Source organism: Humulus lupulus, chromosome 1, assembly GCF_963169125.1.
Source record: "Humulus lupulus chromosome 1, drHumLupu1.1, whole genome shotgun sequence".
NCBI classification, from domain to species: domain Eukaryota; kingdom Viridiplantae; phylum Streptophyta; class Magnoliopsida; order Rosales; family Cannabaceae; genus Humulus; species Humulus lupulus.
Window position 1 is genome coordinate 258,150,574 of NC_084793.1, and position 7,576 is coordinate 258,158,149.

Here is a 7,576-nt window from a genome sequence, read left to right on the forward strand (position 1 = left end):
TTCAAATATCTTCTTTCATCTTAAATATCATGTATTTTTTATTGTTAGCACATATTTACGCTTTGTTCTTCATTAGTGCAAAATCATAATATTCTTTGATTAAGGTGTGCTATTAAATTGTGTACATCAAATGCTTAGAACAAAAGTATTATGTTTTGCCTTATAAATTATATTCATTGATTTATTTGTTGTTTCTTTAAATTGATTCACACTAAATACTTTGAAATTATATCTTAAAAAGTGACGATAAATCCTATATTTCTAAAATAACTTGTGATTAAATAGAATATCTAATTTGAATAAGTGATGGTTTGATTAATTTCTACTATTACTAAAACTTGAGAATCAATGTACTTATAAATATTATTGAACTTATGTTTTGTAGATTCTATTATCTTAATAATCTTTTTTCTACCATCTTGCTTACAATTATTAATTTAGTTATACATATTGTCTTTAATATCTATATTATTATCTTTTATTTTATTTTCTTGATACAAAAATCTCATCAATCTTTGGAGCTAAGTTAGAATTTATTAATTTTAGTTTAAAATAGTTTTCTTTTTTATTTTAGACAACACATTTGAGTTCGACATCCTTGCTTACACGATCACTATTCTATATGAACGATTCGTGCGTTTGTGATATAAATATTTAAAACATACCCATTTTGGGTTCATCAAGTTTTTGGCGCTGTTGTCGGGGAGTTGTAAGAAAAGAAACGAAATTTATCTCAAGGTTAGTGAATTCTTCTACTAGTTATTTTAATTTTTGCATTTAATATATATATATATATAAAACTAAAAAAAAAAGATAAGAAGAAAAGTTGGGATGGTTCTACCACACATAAAAAAAAACTTACTTATATATTTATTGCATTTTTTTAGTTGACGGCACTTTCCTCCTATCTATCTTTTTAATTCATTTTTATAGTTGATGGCACTTGTGCCTCCTAAATTTTTTTGTAGCTTTTATAGTAATTATTTTTTATTTTTGTTAGTTGACGGCAGTTGTGCCTCCTAACATTTGTTGTAATTTTATTTATTTATCTTGTTGTTAATTTTTTTTGCAATCTACTAGTTCATGGAAATTTTGCCTCCTAGTCTTTTATCTTATGTTTTAGTTGATGACACTTGTGCCTCCTAATTTTTACCTTATTTTTGTTATGGTTGATGGCATGCTATGCCTCCTTACTCTTGCCTAATTTTTGATAGTCTTATTTGATTTTACCTTATTTTCTATGTCTCTTATCATATTATTGTGTAATTGTGAAAAAATACGTGAAAAAAACCTAAATCTTGTCCTTTCACCATAAGCAATTTTTGCTTAAAGGAAATTTGAACAAAATTCTCAATCCACCTCTACTAATTAACCTTGCGGAGTTGTTAGTAGTGTTCGAGTAAGTGAAATTAAATAGGCATTGGGACAAGTAAACCATAAAAATTATATTGTTGTGAAATCTCTAAAAATTCTAAGTATGCTCTGTGGTTGCAGTTTTAACTGATCTTCCACATCATAAAATTGTTTGTTTGAGATTATCTTTGTTGCCTTGTTTATGAAAATTATATGCATCATTGGGAACGTAACTCTAAAAATCGATTAGTAAAAAGACATTTATCTTTGTTTGAAATTGAAAGTGTTAGTAAAAATTTGAGCATCATGGAACCAATTGCTAATATTACTAAAAATCATGCTGATGAAAATGTTGTGCCTGAAAAAACCTTGTTTGAATATTTTGAACTTATTTCATCTAATGCTCATTCATGTATTATTTTTCCTACCACTTCTGCTACCCATTTTGAGCTTAAACCATCAATCATTCAATTGTTGTCATCTTTTTATGGGTTAGATAGAGATGATCCTTACATGCATGTCAAAGATTTCTTAGAAATTTGCTCAACATTTAAATTTCAAAATTTTTCTGATGAGTAGGTCAAACTAAGATTATTCCCTTTTTCATTAAAAGACAAATCAAAAGCTTGGTTAAATTCCCTTCCCACGGGGTCTATAACTACATGGGACAACTTTATAATAAATTATTGCTGAAATTTTTTCCTATGTCTAAAACTGATAGTCTAAGGAGAGAAATCTCTGAGTTTTTTCAAAAAGATAATGAAGAGTTTATGAATGTTGGGAAATATTTAAAGATTTATTATTAAAATGTCCTCATCATGGTTTTGAAAAATGGAGACTTCTAAAATATTTTTATGATGGTTTGACTCCCTCTAATCGTCAAATGATTCAATCTATGCATACCAGATTTTTTTTTAAATTTCAAGGACAAGAGGCTTGGGACGCCCTTGAAGATTTATCTGTCAATTCACAACAATGGAATTATTTTGATCCTAGGTCTAGGTAAACTAATTCACCAAAAAGAGGAGGAAGGTATGAAGTAAAATATGAATTAGACTTAAGAACATCCTTAGATAAATTAGCGAGAAAAGTAGAAGCTTTAGCCATAAGCCAAACTATAAATTCTCCAATATAACCAAGAAAAGATGTTTGTTCTATATGTTCTAGTCCTTGCCATAATGCCCAATCATGTACTTCCTACCAAGAAGCCTTTTCTGAGTGCTTATGGGAAACCAAATAATAACCCATTTGATCCACTTATAATCCAAATTGGAGAAACCATCCAAACTTTTCACGGAGACAAAACCAACCTCCAATGAATCAAGGGCACCAATACAACACACAAAACCAAACTCATGCCCCACAAAATCAACCATATCCTCAACAAATAAAACCTTCCTTAGAAGATACTTTACAATAATTTATGCAATCCACTCAAAAAATCTTACAAAATCAGTCTCAATCAATTATCAAACTTGAGACACAAGTAGGACAACTCGCTACTGCTTTAGCTGATAGAGAAAAATGAACATTCCCTAGTCAACCTATCCCAAATCCAAAAGGTCAATATGAGATAGAAAAGTCTAGTCATAATGGAGAAGTCAAATCAATTTCAACTCTTAGGTCTGGAAGAACATTGTCAAACCTGATTACATACCCGAGGTTGAAAAAGAAAAAGAAAAAGAAAAGAGTCAACCTTCTAGTTCTGATTCCAATGACTCTTCAAATGAGGATACTCTAATCCATCATTTCATTCCAAAAGCCTCATTCCCACAAAGATTACTTCCAATTAAAAAGGTGGCCAATATAATGACATCTTAGAAGTTTTTAAACAAGTTAGTATCAATATCCCTTTCTTAGATGCCATTAAACAAATTCCCGCCTACTCTAAATTTTTGAAGGATCTTTGTACTGTAAAAAGAAACACTAATTGTTATCCCCAAAATTTGAAAACAATGACGTGGCAATAGAAATGACAAATGGCAAGGAATGGTTGGGTGATCAGGCTTAGGAGTGACCCGATAGACCAGTGAAGAATTTTGACTGGCCAGTCAAGTGTCATGACCGACCAGGCATGACCTTGTCCGATCAGTCACATGTTTGTCTGCCCAGGCATGACCTTGGCCGACCAGTCATGACCATGTTCGACCAGTCATGACCATGTCCGACCAGCCAAGTGCATGTCTGACCAGCCAAGTGCATGTCTGACCAGCCAAGTGCATGTCCGACCAGCCAAGTGCATGTCCGACCAGCCAAGTGCATGTCTGCCCAGTCAGGTGCATGTCAGCCCAGTCAGGTGCATGTCTGCCCAGCCAGGTGCATGTCTGCCCAGTCAGGTGCGTGTCTGCCCAGTGAAGGTTTGGCCTGTTGGGGTTTTATGCCCTAATTAAAATCCAAATTCTTTGTAATCTCATTTATTATCAATAAAAAAATAGAAATCATTTTTTTACTTGGTCAATCACTTTGCTCACATGTTTTATTTTCATGATTATTTGTTTAATATAAAATTCTATTAAATCCCGAGCATATAGCTAATCTTATTTATAGTGATGTAATCGCAGTGAAATATAAATATGATTATATGTTCAAAATAAGTTAGTCCTAAGATTAGTCAGTGCACCGGATTTACACTGACTTGCCAATCTACGATATGATCTACTTACACATTATAGTGTTATGTTCTTTCCAGAACATTAGCAAAGTAGATAAGATCAGATGTATTTGTTACATCGGACTGGACCGATATTGATAGTTGATAAGATAAGTAAACATACCGTTATTATCTATTCTAGTCATATCATATAGTTGACCATAGGTCAATTCAATCTCAATTTTGAGTGGTTAGTATTCTAACTGATTGTATTATTTGAGCTCTTTGACTTGTTCGTTACCAGCTTACCCTACGGACTAGCCCATACTTACATCTTGGGAACTTGGTAGTATAATTGAGTGGGAGTGTTAATCATAGATATGAACATCTATAGCTTCTGCTGAAGAAGTGAAACGATGGTTTCCTTTTAGTTTGGTTCAAGGTGTTAAATGATAGAGATCTCATTTCAGTAATTAAATTAGTTTACTGAAATATCATTTACAAGGAACTAAGTGTTTTAAGGATAAAATACAATGAGGGGTAAAACAATATTTTAGTCCTATCTTATTGTAGACCGTCTATAGAGGATTGAGTGGCAATTATGGTTGTAATAATGGATAATTAATAACGTATCTATATTTGTTATAGAGCGTTCTATGAATTCAAGAGTGCAATTCCAAGTCTATAGTGGAGTCACGAGGAATTAATAAGTTAGTAAATTTATTTGTTAGATTTATGATAACTTATTGGAGCTTGATTTCATAGGCCCATGGTCCCCATTTTACCTTGGATAAAATCATCTAGATAGTCTCAATTAATTGATTTAATCATCAATTAGAATTATCAAAGTTGACCAGGTCAATTTTGGATAGTTTCACAGAGTTGTGTAATTTTGAGAAAAAAAGAAAAAGAGAATTTATGGAAGATTTATTAATTAAGATAAATTGGTATCTAAATTAATAAATAAATTTAAAACAAGGTTCAAATTATAAATAATTAATTTGATAAAGGATTTAAATAATTATTTAAATTAATTAAATCAATAGAAAATAATACAGGCCTTGATTTTAAGTCCAATGGGCTTATAATCAAATGAGAAATTTCACGGGCCTATAGCCCATGATAATTTCGACCTAGGGCTTCAAAATGACTATTATTTTATTGATTTTTTAATTAAATTAAATGGCCTAATTGAGTCTATAAAAGGAGTGCTTAGAGAGAAGTCAAAAAATAAGTTCAGATCTGAGACGACAGATAAGTCACAAGTCAGATTTTCTGATAGTTTTAGATTCTCTCTAAACACAAGTCCTTTTCTAAGCCTCTTTGTTATTTTCTCTTCTTCTCTCTATATCTATCTCATGTGTTGAGAATTTCCCACACTAGTCTAGGTGGTTCTAAGGATACATTGGAAGATTGTGAAGAAAATAGAAGATCGGTTCAGTTTCTTGATAATACTCTGCGACAGAAAGGATACAAGAGTTAGAGAAATTGAAGGAAGGACTCTCCGCTGCGTATACTGTAAGTATTCTATTATTTGTTTCTCTTTGAATTCAATTTTAGAAACATGTTTTAGGCTATCTCGTATTAATTTGTTTAATATTAGATATACATGAAAATAAATAAAGATCCTGTATAAGCTAATCCAACATGGCCAACCAGCCTGAATGTGATATGGATTGACTAGACAGAGCAAGGCTACGCAAGAGATCCCAGAAATGGCTTCAACAAGAATAGGTCTTGGCTTGCATGTGAATCTCTCAAATTACCCAATAAATATAGTGTATCATTATATTTTGAATATTATTGTAAATTAAATATAGTGAGAATAACAAAATATCCCGATTATGGGGGACATCATTTGTACGATCCTGAGCCTATAAATACAAGGCTTATGGCATCATAAAAAGGACTTTTTTTTCTTTTCGAATTCTAAGTTTCTAGAGAGAGAGTACTTGTATCTTGAGAGAATTCTTGTATTCTTGTAATCTGCACTGAAGAAACTCAGTTGACTCAGGTTCATCTGATCTTGAGTGTAGATATATAATCACAACTCTAAGTGGATTAGGCTATTACCAACACATTGGGGCTGAACCACTATAAAAATCGTGTGTGTCGTTTATTTCTCTTGAAGGTTTTTGTCATTTTGACGTCTACTCGTCATCGGCCAAAAATGCGGTCAACATTTTGGTGCTTTCATTGAGAGCCTGAAGAGAAATACAGACGATCCCTGAAGTGTGATGGCGCCTAAGAACACCAATGCGGCCTCCAAGAAGACATGCTCCTCTAAAGAGCCTGCCAGATCAGAAGGTCCTGGCCCACAAGACCGTGAGACTGAGCCTAGAGTCATGCTCGAGGACGTGACTCCAGAGGTTGAACAACTCTAGGAGGCCATGGGGGCCTTCCAGGAGGAAATGGCACAATTCAACGCCAGACAGGAGGCATTCACTGAAGAAATGGCTAGGCAGAAGGCTGCATTTGAGCAGCAAAGGCGAGAGATGGATGCCAGGAGTGAGGAGATCCAGCGACAGTAGGAGGAGGATGATAGGCGACATCCCGAGGCTGCACTCGCTCTGGAGGCAGCTACGCAGCTGACCCAGGCCAATGCCGAAGCTGCAGCACGAGGAGTAGCCACCCCAGGAGCAAGGACCACAGAAGCTGGTCGTAAGAACACTGATAGACCCCATTCTCGAGGGCCAAACAGAAGTGGTAGTAACCCACCTGGTCGGGAAGAAGATGGGGTCTGGTCGAGCACTGCCTCAACCCAAAGGGGGAACTCTAGAACCCTCTCAAGGAGCCACCGATTAGAGACTTCTAGATCAAGAAGTCATAAATCAGGTAGCAAGAAAACTCCACCTGAGTAGGAGAAAAATAGAGCTCCTCGAGGTAAAGAAACTTCACACTTCAAAGATGGGCATGGTCGTGATGAAGATGATAGTCATCACACTGACCAGTCGAAGGAGAAAAATGATAATGACCATCGAGGAGGAAAAGACCGCCCAACACAAACAGGAAGGTCACCACTGCATCCCAACTAGCGCAGTGGCAAGGAGCATGTTCTGCATGGAAAGCCTTCCAAAAAAACTCAGAGTACGGTGTTCGATCGGTTAGGAAAGCATACCGCTTAGAAGGATCTAAGAGACGTCATTGCTGATAGGAGAAGGACCGTCCTGGTTGAAGGGCGAGATCTGAACCGACCTACCAGTCAAGTAGAAATACTTGATGATGGTATGCCAGGTAGGAGCGCCCGACCAGGCGGTCCCGAGATGGAGTCCCAAGCAGTGGCCCCAGGCATCCAAGCCCAGCTTGATGCTCTGACAACAGCAGTTCAGGGTCTGTCAAAACAACCCTCTGCGATCGATCCAGTAGACCACATGAGTGGCAGCCCGTTCTATGCTCGAATTAGAGCAGCCCAGCCACCAGCGAAGTACAAAGCACCGGTACTGCCAGTTTATACAGAAAAGGAAGATACGATAAGGCATGTAGGGAAATTCAAAGATCAGATGGAGCTACTCGGAGTGAGTGATGACTATCGGTGCAGAGTCTTCCCCACCACATTGTCCAACACTGCCCAGGAGTGGTATTGGAAGTTTAAGCCAAACTCTATCACTTCTTGGGAAAGTTTTAGATAGGAGT

At 35.5% G+C, this 7,576-nt stretch overlaps 1 non-coding gene across 1 annotated transcript; it reads right to left on the minus strand.

Annotated features, from left to right (window-relative positions):
* Nucleotides 1-2,072: 2,072 nt before the first annotated feature.
* LOC133813662 (small nucleolar RNA R71) lies at nucleotides 2,073-2,178 on the minus strand. The gene has a single exon (XR_009884668.1). It is a non-coding gene; the product is annotated as a small nucleolar RNA R71 (small nucleolar RNA).
* Nucleotides 2,179-7,576: the final 5,398 nt, after the last annotated feature.